General features: G+C 42.3%; 1 protein-coding gene across 2 annotated transcripts in view; it reads right to left on the reverse strand.

Moving 5' to 3' along the window:
• GARRE1 (granule associated Rac and RHOG effector 1) overlaps positions 1-14,063 on the reverse strand; it is a 105,678-nt gene extending 91,615 nt beyond the window's left edge. Inside the window, exon 1 of one of the 2 annotated variants that reach the window (XM_084644902.1) lies at positions 13,962-14,063. The gene's annotated coding sequence lies outside the window, so the exon portion shown is untranslated. The remainder of the gene's footprint in view (positions 1-13,961) is intronic. The other variant, XM_084644903.1, reaches the window with a different exon arrangement.
• Positions 14,064-14,559: the final 496 nt, after the last annotated feature.

Genomic DNA, 14,559 nt, shown 5'->3' on the forward strand with positions numbered 1-14,559 from the left:
TCGATGCCTTTCACATTGTTGGCCTTTCTTTGCCTCCAGGATTGAAGTATGTAGATTCCATTTAAGTGTACATTCCTTTCTCCACAACTTGGACAAAACAGCACATTTTTACTGGTAAGAAGTGTTATTTATCTACCTCTAACAAAAAAAAGTGTTTTAATAGTGCAAGAAAATAAAGTCTATACTATTAAAGTTCCTGGAAAATAGTGGTTCCAGACTGACAGAAAGCCTCCTAACCTATCTAGATTTTTATACCACACCCAATATTGTACCCTGAAGGGCCTTGCCACAATTTATCTCAGTTTTAAGCTTCTCAAATGTTAAATGAAGGGATGGTGAAGGGTTCTTTACCAGTGTAATCTTTTAGGGTCACAACAGAATAAAATGTTAACTATTGTGACAGGGCTGGGGGGGACTCCATCCAGTGTGGGGCAAGTGTGCCCCGTCTCCCTTAGGTTTTAGGTGTGGAGAGTATGTAACCTGCATCTATGCCTCCGTAGCCAGAGTCAATATACTCGCCCCTCTTAGCAGGGCAATGTGACCCAATGGCCGGAGGCAACAGATTTGCCCCAGTCCGCAGGGCAGTAAGGCCTAGTGGCCAAAGTCAATATGTTTGCTCCTGTCTGTGAGGGAGTAAGCCCTAGTGGCCGCCATGCACAAAAGGGGGGGGAGGGGCACATGATGGCCTTGGTAGGGGAGCCTGGACCCTCCCTCTCCACTGGGCCCTAGCCCAGGTAGTGGCAGGAGCACACGCCACTGAGTCAGCAGTGGGGTCCGACCGAAACACGCTGCCTCAAAATCCAGTTCACTAAAGGGGCCACTATCTAGTTCCCCTGGGCTGCTTCCTACTATGGTTTCCATTGATGCGGTCTGGGCATCTCTGCTGTCTCTGGGTTCCCTGGTCTGCACTGTCCCCAGCAACTCTGGACTCTGCAAGGCCTCTGTGGGTACTTTGGCATTTGCCTGAGTTGCGGCATCTCCAGCTCCCACAGCCTCGGGCTTCAGCTGATCCTTGGCTGGGGCCTGCAGTGAGTGTCCTTCCTCTCCGGTGGTCAGCCCCAACTGAGCTGAGCTGCTCCCTTTTATGCTAGTGCATTTGGAGCATGCCCAGTAGAGATGAGGGAACATGGCTTCCTCAGCCCACAATGTACGGATAATCCTTCCCCGTCCAGTGCGAGGTGAGTGTACCTCGTCACAACTATGAAGTGACTATTTAGATACCCTTTCTTCCCATAGCCTTCATACAAAGTCAGCTTCACCATCTCAGTAAATTTTGAAGAAAAAATGGATTTGAGAACTCCAAAAAACTTGGAGAGGGAGTAAGTGTTTTGTAAAAAGGTCAATAGGCAGGCATTTCTGCCACAGGGCTTCTGTACCTATTGGGTTCCGGAAAGTGAGCGGGTGGAAGCCCGCCCACTGCTATAGGACCCCCTCCACTCAGCAGGAGGGAGCACTGGACCCAGGGACCAAATAAATGCGGGGGACAACTAATGAAAAACAGTGAAGGTCATAGGTTCAAAACAAGGATACCGGATGGGGACACCAAGCAGAGAACCCCAGACAGCGCCCACTGCTCCTCGAAGGCATCAAGGGAGCCACTGGTCGCAGCCCAGAGGAACTCTGCCCGGATACATGACACAGGGCTTCTGTAGCGGGGTGGTCACCCACTCCTGCCTGGGAGGCAGACTCAGCTGTGGCCACGCCCCAAACAGACCCAGCTGGCCCTATAAAAGCCAGTGAAGTCAGGAGCAGAGAACTCTCTCTCTAGCCTGTTGCGAGGGAGGGACCTGGCTGCTGGGAGCATACTAAGGTGGCTGAGGTGGAGCAGGGCTGGGGGAAGGCCAGAGTAGCTGGGGAGCTCCAGCCTGAAAACCCCCCAGGCTGCAGGCATAGTGTAAGGCCAAATAGGTACTGGGGTTGCAGAGGGCAGCCCAAGGGGTAGGCAGAGGCAGCAGGTCCAAAGCGCCCTTGCCTATGATGAGTGGCGCTTACACTTCAGTTGGCCCCGGGGAATGGGGGCTAGTTGATGACTGGCAGTGGCCATAGACTGAGGTGAGGTGGGAGTAGAGGGTTGCAGGTTCCCTGGGGAGGGGAGACCCAGATCCGTGTGGGGTACTGCTGGTGGCAGCACCCCAGCGTGAAAGGGGTACACCGTGGTCCAGGAGGGACTCGGGACCCAGTGGCAGTGGGATACCAGCCGGCAGAGGGCACTCGAGGCTGGAATGCTAATTCCCTGGATGACCAGCAGGAGGCGCCACAGGGGTGAGTCCTGCACCACTACTGCTTCCAACCGACCATTCTAGTCTGCCTCCCGTGAGCACTGAGGCAACGCAATCCATCTGGAAGAACTGGCTGAGATCAGTTTGAGAAAAAACTGCTTTTCATAATTAAAAAACAAAGAACTAGTCTTCCCATGCAACAAACTACAAGGCACCAATGTCTGAATATTAAATATAAGGAGGGCAGTTCTTACGTAAGGAGGTGGTCTCTGAAATAATAGCATTTCTATTTACGGAATTGCTAAAATTGGCATCCATCTATACTCTAGGTGTCCTTGACATAATGAACTTGCTACACGTGTATTTTTAAGTTAACCCATCATAAATTCCTTTCCCCGCCCCATCAGACAATTCCCCCCTCCTACAATTACATTTCCCCATCATTTTCAACAGCTTGAGAAAATAAGATGAGTCTTGCAACAAGCCCTGAAGGTCATCAGATGTGGACTATTTCAGGCCTAGTAATGTCTCATGCATTCAACAGGTTTGTTATCTGCCCAAGATACCATGCAGTGCAAATAAATTACAACTTCTGTCAAGCCACTCCTCTGCTTGTCTCAAACCAATAATGTGCCAGAGCTTGCTCCATGAAAGAAATTTCAAGGTAAAACTAAACACTAGGCATAAGAATTATGGTGTGCCAAGTATGCTAAAATGCACCACCAGCCGCCTCACGCAATTTTATGCAGTACTTTAACATATACTTTCACACACATCCCTTAGCAGAATACTTAGGCCTGGTTCTCCATTTGCAAGTTCTAACAGTATAACCACAAATCAGGATGTGATTTAGTTATACTGGTATGACACAATGTACCCCAAGTAATATCCTGTATCCCTTATTCACCACTTTTATATGGTTATGATATATGTTGTACAAAGTATGCCTTATGAGGGATCATTTGAAAAGTCATTATCTGATTAACATTATTGTCATGTTAAAATGTGTGCATCAACATTGTATATGGAGTTATGAGATTTTGCTATACGTTTGCTACTGACACTTAATTCTGGGGAATGCAGACGGCCTAGCTCCACAGTTTCAAGAAAGAACTGACCACAAGTGTTATAAAACATCGGGGGGGGACTATAAACAAAAGATTTGCATGTCATCCCCGAGACATCCCAAACATCACGTACACAGAAGATATGAACAAGAAATTTACAATTCACCTGAAAGATGCTTTGAATCTCATGTACACCTTAGACTGATTGTCTGCACCCCATCAGAGAGGGGGAGGGTATTCCTCAAGGAGAGGAGGAGGGTATAAAATAAGAGACCATGGCTTCCCCTTTTCCCCCTTCTCTACACATGGCAGCAAGAGCATTTGAAAGACAAAGAACCATCACTGAACTGTGGGGGGGAAGGTCCGAACTGGAAGGCTTTCTAGTTAGTATTAACTGCTCTGAGCTTTTGGGTGAGAAACCATTTTTTGCTTTCAAATCTTATTTTGCTTGGTAACGTATCTTTTATTTCTTTTGGAACTAATTCTAACTTTTATGCCTTTTCACTTATAATCACTTAAAATCTATCTTTCTCTAGTTAAGAAACTTGTTTTAATGTTTCATCTAAACCAGTGTGTTTTCGCTGAAGTGTCTGGCGAATCGCTACTCAGATTAACAAGGGCTGTGACAATCATTTTCTTTGATAAAAATGAAACTATTTAATGAGCGTGCTCTGTTCAGTAGTGTGCTGGAGAGTGCAAGATGCACATTTCTGGAGTGAGAGGCTGGGCTAAGAATTTCTGAGCGCCACCCTTAGTGGCTGGGAGAGCATTCATGTAATTTTGCTGGATATGCCTTTGCATGCTAATGGCTGTGAGTGAACAGAGCCTGGAGGGGTTTGTTGTTTACTAGCAAAGAATTGTAAAAGGTATCCCAGGCTGGAGAATTAAGGGGACACTGTGGTTCAATAGTCCATCTTGTACCGTGGGTAACGTCACAATCCATAAACCCCTAGCTAGCGTAGATGCAATTATACTGCCATAAAAGTGCCCTATACTTATATAGCTTATTCCTCTTCGTATTAGGGATACACATAGTATATTGCCTCTATACTAGTGAGGGCTGTACTCCTTTAACTATATTAGTATAGTGAACTCTGTTCAACTTTCAGGTGTACACAAACCCTCACTCTGCACCGTACCATAACTACTTGTATTTTCTCATGTAAGTTAACAGGGACAACAAAAGGAGACCAGTATAGCAGACACTCAATTCTCTCACTCCAAAACAAAGTAAGAGGAGGCAACCAGGTGGACAAGACACATTTACGTTCCAAAGAGAAAAGAAACTATTGAAAAACAAATGCCCTGTGTCTGCTGAAGCACTTCAAAACAGAATATGGATTTACTACTTCCTGTTGACAGTTATGTTTTAAAATATTAAAATTTAAATACTGTATTTAATTATTTCTATCTATATAGTATCCTCTTCTTTGTAATTTTACACCAATGTCTTGGAAAAAATGTATGTTTTCCAAATCCCCATAAGTCACGTGTATTGCCTTTTATTAGTATTGCATTTGTAACTGCAACAGCTTTTACAAAGAAAGTTTGTTTTTAAGAAACTGGCAAGCACGTCAGTGGAAACAAAAAATGCAACAGTAAAGAGAGCAGCAGCTACTGGATGGTTACTAATTGATTATGTTTTTCAGTCTAGATTGCATACAACTTTCCCCCCCATACACACAAAAAAAGTTTGGCTTTTGACATGAAACAACTGTGGCAACATCGCTCTTAGTCATACCAGCATCATACAGATTGGCCCTCTCTATATCCGTGGTTCTCAAACTTGTAGTTCATTAAGAGCTTTTTGGTGAGACACAGATTAGAAGATTTCAAAACATAAGGGAAGGCAGATCCATGAGAGGATCTCTCTGCCATCAAGTTGCCCACAAAATAAGAACTCACTACTCTAAACCAAAAAAATGAGTAGGAGAGTGGGCAGAGGGGACTATATGGAGAACTCCACATTTTTGCATACCAAAGGCTGAAGTGGTGACCAAAGTCACCAACAAAAGAAACTTAAAACTGGCAAGATTTCACACCTTTGTATTGTACTTAATCAAATGGAGCAGCACTGCCACATGCTAATTTAAAGATGTATACACAGAAATGGACTAGAATAACTTTATTTAAAGTTTCAGAGTAACAGCCATGTTAGTCTGTATTTGCAAAAAGAAAAGGAGGACTTGTGGCACCTTAGAGACTAACAAATTTATTCGAGCATAAGCTTTCGTGAGCTACAGCTCTGTAAGGTGCCACAAGTACTCCTTTTCTTTTTATTTAAAGTATTTGAAAATGGATTAACTTGCCATAAAAATCAAGCTCTAGGACTGACACACTCCCCAAGGAATTGACTTCTGCACTGCCATTTCCAAGATCCAAATTCTGTTTAACCAATCAATAGATTTCAAAGCCAGAAGGGACCTGTATGTTGCAGTCCATTAAATTTCACACAGTTATCCGTGTATTGATCCAAGTAACTTATGTTTGACTAAAGCATACCTTCCAGAAGGGCATTCAGAGTTGACCTGAAGTCACCAAGAGATTTCTAGCCCTAGTCTTTTGACATCAGGCCAGAAGGAGCTCAGAATGAGCACTCCTGGGGTGGCAGAAGCACCTCATGTTGTTCAAACCCTTATAACCACCCTTATAATCTGAAGGGAACCCATCCAGCACTCAGCTGAAAATATGGTCACTGTGATATGGAGAGATAAGAGGGTGGAGTAAAGAAAGCCTCTGTTACCTCTCTAAGAGATGTGCAGAGGATACGTAATTATAGGGTGAATCACATTCTAGTAAAATTTATCTAACTGACTACATGCATAGCTTAATCAATCATCATAAAAATATAAACCATCCCAGAAAATGAATTGGAAAAAAATTCTTCAAAGGAAAAAATACACTGTCTTTTCCCCAAAACATCTCACTAAATCTTGTATGTTGACTACAGATTTACTCTATCATATCTATCTGTCACCACAAAAATGTGACATTCCTATACAAAAACAAAATGTGTATCATTAGTGGTTTTAAACAGATTTCACATCCAGCAACATCTGCAAAGCAATAGATTTCACTTAACCAGACCTAAATCTTTTTTAACCACAAAACCAAGCAATAGAATAATTTTAAAATAGCACAGGTCAAATGTACTACCTTTCCACAAGGACAAAAATAATGTCTGTTTATGACCAAAGATTACCACACTAGATTATTTCCTGCCCCCAAACTCCTAAATTGCTATTTCACCCTGAAGATTAAATACGAAAAAAAAAAACATTCTTCAGCACTTAGTATTGATAATATGAATTAGAAGAACAAGCATGCAAGAGCTTCTAAATTGATACATGCTAAATTCAAATCTACTTGAACTTTTAAATTATGTTTCATAATTTTGTACCAAGTTTGCTAATTAATTGCTAATTGCTAATAACAAATGTTTTGTTTTGTTTTTAAACAACTGACTCTTTCTTTACTGTCATTCCCCACTTTGGGCCTGAAATGAGGTCAAAATGCTAAATTTGACATTATAATCTGTTCTCCTGGAAATGACTGGAATGTTTAAATAAACAGGACTAAAATAATGAATAACTCATAAGGATGATTTTAGTTGTCTACAAGGAACTGAATTAAGGTAGCAGAGAACTGTACACGTTATGAGGTTTTACGCCAAAAATTTTAAAAAGTCAACAAGTACTTGTTTACATGAAAATAATCTAGGTTTTTACACTAAGTGTAATAACAGTATTTCCTTCCTTGAAAAAGAAATTGATTTTTACAGAATCAGCATAACACCAACCTCTATAGTGTGCAGGTCTTACATATTAGTTAACATGGAGAGTTGGGGAAAGGACTGCTGTGAATGTATTAAATAAGTGGGGGGGTTTATCTTTGCCTAAAGGGACACACAATATTTTTAAAGTGATAAATTAATCTTTCAGTACCACGTTAAGGAATTTGCCTATGTTGTCTGTTTGCAAAGGTCCACTTCCTATAAAGAAGCAACAAAATGGCTCACATAAGCTTATGGCTACTTAAAAAGTAGCAAAAGTTGCTGCTTGTCCAAATGGTTCATCAGAAATACCAACCAATATATTTTTCATCATAGGTAGTAGACAATTTATCCTGAAGCCATGAAACACTCAGTCATCTTCTTGGACCATGAAGATGAGGGGGATTAGAGACCTCAGAGATTCAGCCACAGGTTTTCAAGGAACATGTGGTCTGGACACAGAGGGGTTTTGCCTTATTTCTCTCTGAGGATACTTCCATGCCTTTTTACTCTCTGCCTATATCTTTTCTGAGACCACATCTGCAGGATCTACAATCTGTATTGATGGAGCAGGAGCTTGCCTAACTCAAGAAGAAAAATTCCACAGAGCCATTGATCTGATCTTACACACTGCAGGTCTGGGCCTGCTTCAGAGGAATTTGCCTTCATCCCAGTAAGTCTTGGGAAATGCTTGATACCATCCAGAAACCACAGGCAGCACCAGTGTAATATGCTCACAGTGAGATACCCCACTTAACGAGCATGAACCAAATTGTCTGCCAGCTTTGGTTTCAGAATAGATTCAAGATGCAGTGCACTGGAATAATTTAGTTCTAAAGTAACTGTAGCATGAATCATAGTAGCGAGGTCCTCACTGAAAAGAAAAAGGTCACAATTGGATCTTTTTATCCTCCTCCTACCTTTTGGCCATCAGATGAAAACTTTAATATTCCATTACTCCCTTTAAAAAGTCCATCCTGAAACTTTTTAGCATGTTAGAACAGAACATTAAAGCTGCACATCATTTTGATAAGAGAAAGACAAGCTTCCCCTATGACATGTTTGGAAAATATTTAAACAAAAGCAGGATTCTGCTCTTCTATTTCCACATAATACCAAAATATGTAAGATTCGACCAACCCCCAGGGAATGTTCTCTAATCACACTGTATCACTCCGTTGTGGGCATTGAGCACACTCCTTATTTACAAAGCAAAAGTAATTACTGCAGTGCTGGAATTGGAAGTTCGATCAACATTCTACTACCAAAAAAAAAAAAAAGATAATGTGTGAAACAAGTTTTAGTTAAAAAACTCCACTATATCATCAGAAAAGAACAACATATCCAAGACCTGGAAAAAAATTCAAAGGTACCCTGTTTTTGTCCTCAATTATCTGAATTCTCCATGTAATCTGTATTCTCCAGATGTGTTTACAAAAATGGAGGAAGATTAGAATCAAACAAATAGCACAGTGAAAAGTGACCAACGGAAAGGGGGAAAACTTAGGGAATGACAGTTATACTTATCCAAAAACCACCAGAAAAATCCAACAAGCAAGGGAAAAAACAAGAAACAAAAGATGGCAGGGGAGGATTATGTCCATATTCCAAGACAATAAAAATTTTGCTAAGATTTAGCTAACATTAAAATACTTACCACTAATTTCAGAGGGATTTAGTTTTAAAAAGTAATTAGAAAGACAAGAAAAGGTGACAATTTAAGAGTACATTTTAGCACATCTTTCCAATGAGTCATCTTAAAAAGTGTCCTTGTACATTTTTGCTATTATGTAAAGTATTATTAGTATGAATGGGCATACCCTAAGCTTACAGGAAAAAGGTGAAAGTAAACATTTTAAGATCACCCAAGGGATTCAAAGAACTATTCAACACATTTTTAAATAAATACAATATTAGGCAAAAAGATATTTTCCACAAATGCTATGTTCCCTTTTGTGGACTTCCCTTAGCAAGGGCAGATTTTTTATTTCTCCTTCTCCAAACATAAGCCCCCGTATTCCTCACCTCTCATTTAGCTGAAGGTACACATCCACAACTGCTCCATTCAGTCTGTAATTAGATGTATTACGGGATTCCTCACCGATATTAAGCTCTCATATAGCAGGATCTGTGAGCTATCATCTCATATTAGCTACGAGATTCCATCCCACCCTGATGACCAATATTTTAAATCCAATATTTTTAAAAGTCTGATTTAAAAAAAATAAACCCAAACAAAGAACATCCTACCAAAACAAGACAATGCACACACTTTTCCCTTTGGGGAGAGGATGAGGGATTAAAAACATGTGACAGATGTTACTCACATCACTTAATGCAATACTGGATGGCAATCAGATAATATAGTCATGAGTGCAGCATACAAACCTGTAGAGAATTTAATTTAAAACTCAAACATACTGACTACACCATCTTTGTTGTTTTAATCAGTGCAGTTTAATAGATGCTTATGATAGCCATCCCATGTGCCACCTGATTGCAGCCTGTGTACCACAGTTTGAAAATCTCTTTCCTACTGCATAACACATCTTGTTTAGAGTGTTAGAAGTCCTACACTAGGCCTGTTCCTCCCACCCCATATACACAGATACTAATCTTTTATTCCTATATACAGATTTTAGCAGTTCTTCAGCAATACACATATTAGCCCTTGTGCTTCTTTATGGCCTTCTCCTTCCATTCTTTCACTTTTGAACACCCACTCCCTAGATATCTCCTGTTTCCATTCTCATTCTCCTCCTCCTCCTCCTCTCCCCTTTTCCTATCGTAAGGCTGTTCCAATCCAGGACTTTGGAAGCCCACAACTTGCATTGTGCAAGGTTTTATAACCTTGAAACAACTGCACTTAATAGGATATTCACTGCAAATTTTCTTAGACTTCTCAAAGCATCAGTTCTTATTGAAGACAAAAGAATAAAACAAAACTGATATCTAAGACAAGCCATTTCTTACATATGACAATAAAAAACACTGTTTGAAAATGTTCCCAAGAAGTGAAAATACCTCATTTTTAAACACCAAGACACCTTGTCCAATTTGCTTCAAATTTCACAGAAAAATTCAAGTCTGATAAGTTGCATGTGGAAGTTTCAGATGGATTGGTTCAGTTTTGGCAAAGTCAGAGCGGGTGGTCAAAAAGAACTCTCTAGAAAGAGAGACTAGCACCTCTCAATAGTGATTCAAACATCAATTTGGCATTTGTGGACAGAAGCATTGTGCACATATTTTTTCCACTAGTCCCTTTAGAAAAATAGGGCAATTGGTAAAGAGCCTCTTATAACATAAGCCTACTAAAATGCATTTCTATACTCATCCAATCATGAAATTATCCGAAAGTATACAAACAGAAGATTAAAAAACAAAGGACCAATAAAACAAGGCAATTGGTAACTTCTTGTGAACCTGGAGAACACCTCCATCTGGCAAACTGTACAATGGCTATAAAGTTATCATACTAAGCAGAGTTTTTGAGTTTAAACAGCACTGTCTGCAGTCTAGACATACCATCTTGTTCTGTAAGATCTGATGTTATCACACGCTAGATTTTGTAAAGTCTAATAAGGTCAGTTGCCCTCTGAACCAGCCCCAGCATGTTGTTTTGCAATGAAGTTATACATGCTGCTGTAAAAGTCATCTTTCAGATGAGACATAAAACCAAAGTCCTGACCCCCTGTGTAGTTATTAATGATCTCCTGGCACTCTTTATAAAAGCTGGGGTAGGGTCCTGGCTAACATCCAACTCTAGTAATAACATTCTACTTACCTACAATTACCCCTGCAGTTATAATAAGAAGATACTCTCCACTTCCTGTTCTAAACTGTCATGTAGTATTGTTGTGCACTGTTAAAGAGTTCCACATTTCATCTGAGATCTGCATTTCAGTGGTGCATTAATTTATCTGAGTGTATAGTGTGTTAAGTACTTAGAGACCCTTTGGAATAAAAGGAGCTTTATATATGTGAGATAGTATCAGTAATGATAAGGCGTAGGTCTTAGGAACAGGAAAGCACACTATCATCCCTTAATCTGCTGTCACTAACAGTATTCTGGGTGCCATGATTATACCCCCCCACACTGCACCAAGAACCACCATGAAAAATGTACTTTCAAGTCTTCTGCCACATTGCTTTAGGGTGGCAATTTCCCCACATGAGCAACTACAGTGATCATATTTTTTCCATGGACATCATATTTTATCAGAGACAAGAGACACTACAGAAAGATGCAATCACTACAACCCGTAAAGGGAAGTGTACACATGCATCTACCTTACAGGACACGAAAATGTGTTTCCCTTAGTTTTGCAAAAGAAGAAGATTGATAATTATAGAGATGCATTGAGTGGGAAGGAAGAAAAGGTGTTTAAGAATGATGGACGTTGAGGGAAAAGTGAAAGAAAAGAGGGCTGGAGTGTAGTGACACCAGAAGAGAAAAGGATAAGGAAAATTAGAAGAATATGGCAGTGGCTCTCAACCTTTCCAGACAACTGTACCCTTTCCAGGAGTCTGATTTGTCTTGCGTATCCCCTAGTTTCATTTCATTTAAAAACTGCTTGCTTACAAAATCAGACATAAAAATACAAGAGGTATCACAGCACACTATTACTGAAAAATTGCTTACTTTCTCATTTTTACCATATAATTATAAAATAAATCAATTGGAATATAAATATTGGTTTCAGAGTAGCAGCTGTGTTAGTCTGTATTCGCAAAAAGAAAAGGAGTACTTGTGGCACCTTAGAGACTAACCAATTTATTTGAGCATGAGCTTTCGTGAGCTCACGAAAGCTCATGCTCAAATAAACTGGTTAGTCTCTAAGGTGCCACAAGTACTCCTTTTCTTTTTGCAATTTATTTGAGCATAAGCTTTCGTGAGCTACAGCACGAAAGCTTATGCTCAAATAAATTGGTTAGTCTCTAAGGTGCCACAAGTACTCCTTTTCTTTTTAATATAAATATTGTACTTCCATCTCAGTGTATAGTATATAGGGCAGTATAAACAAGACATTGTCTGTATGAAATTTTAGTTTGTACTGACTTCACTAGTGCTTTTTATATAGCTTGTTGTAAAATTAGGCAAATATCTAGATGAGTTGATGTACCCCCTGGTTGATGTACCCCCTTTGTGTACCCCCAAAGATACATGTATCCCTGGTTGAGAACCATTGGCATAAGGCATTGAGGAAGGGTGCAGTGAGCAAACAAATGGTTTCAGCGTGTAAATTTAGATTTTTTTTAAAAATACAGCTTATACCAGTTATTTTGGCATTAATTGGGATTACTTAACAATTGACCGAAACTTCTGAACCTCAAATAAAGCTTCTGGCTAACCCGGTATACATTATTTCTAATTTCCTCACGCCTGTGCACTTCCTAGTTCTGAATCAGAAATAACAAAATATCAACAGGAAAGGTTCATGTCTCAGTATTTCTGGCCTTACCAGAAGTACCGGAAAATACACAGGAAAGCATGTTCCTTAACTGTCAACCATTCATTTATACCACACCCTTGACCAGAATATCCAAACATCTACAGCTGCAAAGTTCCTCTAGAAAAAATAAATAAAATAACTACTACTACTAATAAAATAAGGGCTGGTTCATACTTGTGACTAGGTTGTGAAAGAGTATCAACATCTAAACCAACAACTATATGTTACATTTATATCTGGATATATTATCAATTTTTCATTCAAAGTATATAACTACCACAGAGCAGGACTTTCTCAAGCTGACAGAATCTGAGTGAGGTAAACTGAAAAGGCATCGTTAACACATTAGATCAAAAATCTTAAATCATCAATAAAACTCATGCGAGTTGATATAAGTTTAGCAAGCTACAATGACAGTCAATACTAAGATATTCGTGTTTAGGTACTTCAGAAAAGCTTTAGTTACACATAATGAGTTATTCATGTATTTAGAATTCTACTGCTCAAAAGAGACATAGCTCCTTTCTGTGATTAAAGACAGCAGCAGTCACACAGTCTCATAACAGCACCAGCTAATACCATATAAAATAATATAACGTAAGACACAGACTAAAACTGCAGTCAACAGAGTGGTCACAATTTCACTCCTTTTTACGTGTACAAGGCTCGAGATAAATGGTTTATAAAACCATACATGGCTGGTGCCTGCATGAGCTAAGAATCCTCTGCCTACATTGTTCTGGGTCTGTATCATGTTTTCCCCTCTCTCGGGGAGGCTGACTCCAGGGAGTGAGATTAGAGAAGGCCTCTCTAGAGCCTGGCAGCGGCAGCTCTCACATTCACTCACTCTCTCACAGAGAGTATTTCAGGGCCGGGTCACTATTTAGCAGGAAGGTGCCCTGGAATTCCCGCAGGCGCAGTCTCCGCCGGTTTCACCCGAAACTCTCACACGCAGGTCAGCGGGGGGGATGTATATAGCACCCCAGCCCCTTCGCTGCTCCACAGTCCCCCCTCTTCCCTCCCTGCAGCTGCACGGGGGCCACCCTCTGAGGGCGGGGCTCAACCCGCAGGGGCCCCGGGGCGTTCCAGCCTCTCCCTGGGGGCTTCCACTGCCCGACGCTACCTCCCGAGGGGCTTCCCCTAACCCTCCCGGCCCCTCCAGAGAGGCTCCTCTCAGCCCCCGCATGAGCGCCCCTTCCCAGCCAGGGGGCTCCCCGCCAGCCCCCAGGCGATTACTCCCCCCTTAAGGGGCTCGCCCCTCATGACTGGGGGGGGATATTAATGCTGCCCCTGCCACCCCCCGGTCCCCGCCCCACCAGGGCCCCCGCCTGCCGAGCCGCGGGGCTGCTGCCTCCCCCGGGAGCCGCCGCCGCTGCGGGAGGGGGGAGCAGACAGCTAAGCCCGCGGGCCGGGCCGGGCTGGGCCGGGGCCGGGCATACCGCTCGCTCACCTGCCTGCCACGGCCAGTCACCCCCTCACGGCACAGCACGGCCAGCAGCCCCGCTCTGTGTACTCCGGAAACGGCGGCTCCTCAGCCGGGCGCTGGGGGGAGGGACCAGGCAGAGCGGGGCCGGGAGGAGCCGGGGAGTGACAGGGGTGGGGAGGGGAAGAGGAAGGCGGGCCGGGGAGGTGGGGAAGGAGCATGCGGGCAGAGAGCGGAGATGGGGCTAATGGGAGGAGAGGAAGAATGAGGAGCCGGGATGGGGCGGAGAGGGGAAAGCAGAGAGGCTAGGGAGCGGGAGTCCGGCTTAATCTCTCCTCTCCTATCTGTCCCCCAACCTTTCTCCTTTCCGCCATCTCTTCCCCGTCTTTCTCGCTGCCCCTGCCTCTCCCTAGCTCTTTCTGTCTCCTCAGGAGAGGGCACTATGGGAGCAGGCTGACCAGAGAGTGCACCCAGGCAAGCACCCCATGCAGAGCCCCCTGAAGCGTCCAGGCCTTAGAGTAGTGCACTCAAGTGTCCAGAGGACAGGATGGATGCTGCAGTGATGTGCCAGAAGAAGAATGAATTCGAGAAATGAACTTCAAAGGCAATTTAAGAGAAACAGGTG

The sequence above is a fragment of the Lepidochelys olivacea genome (genome assembly GCF_965140295.1).
Source record: "Lepidochelys olivacea isolate rLepOli2 genome assembly, chromosome: 12".
NCBI lineage: Eukaryota > Metazoa > Chordata > Testudines > Cheloniidae > Lepidochelys > Lepidochelys olivacea.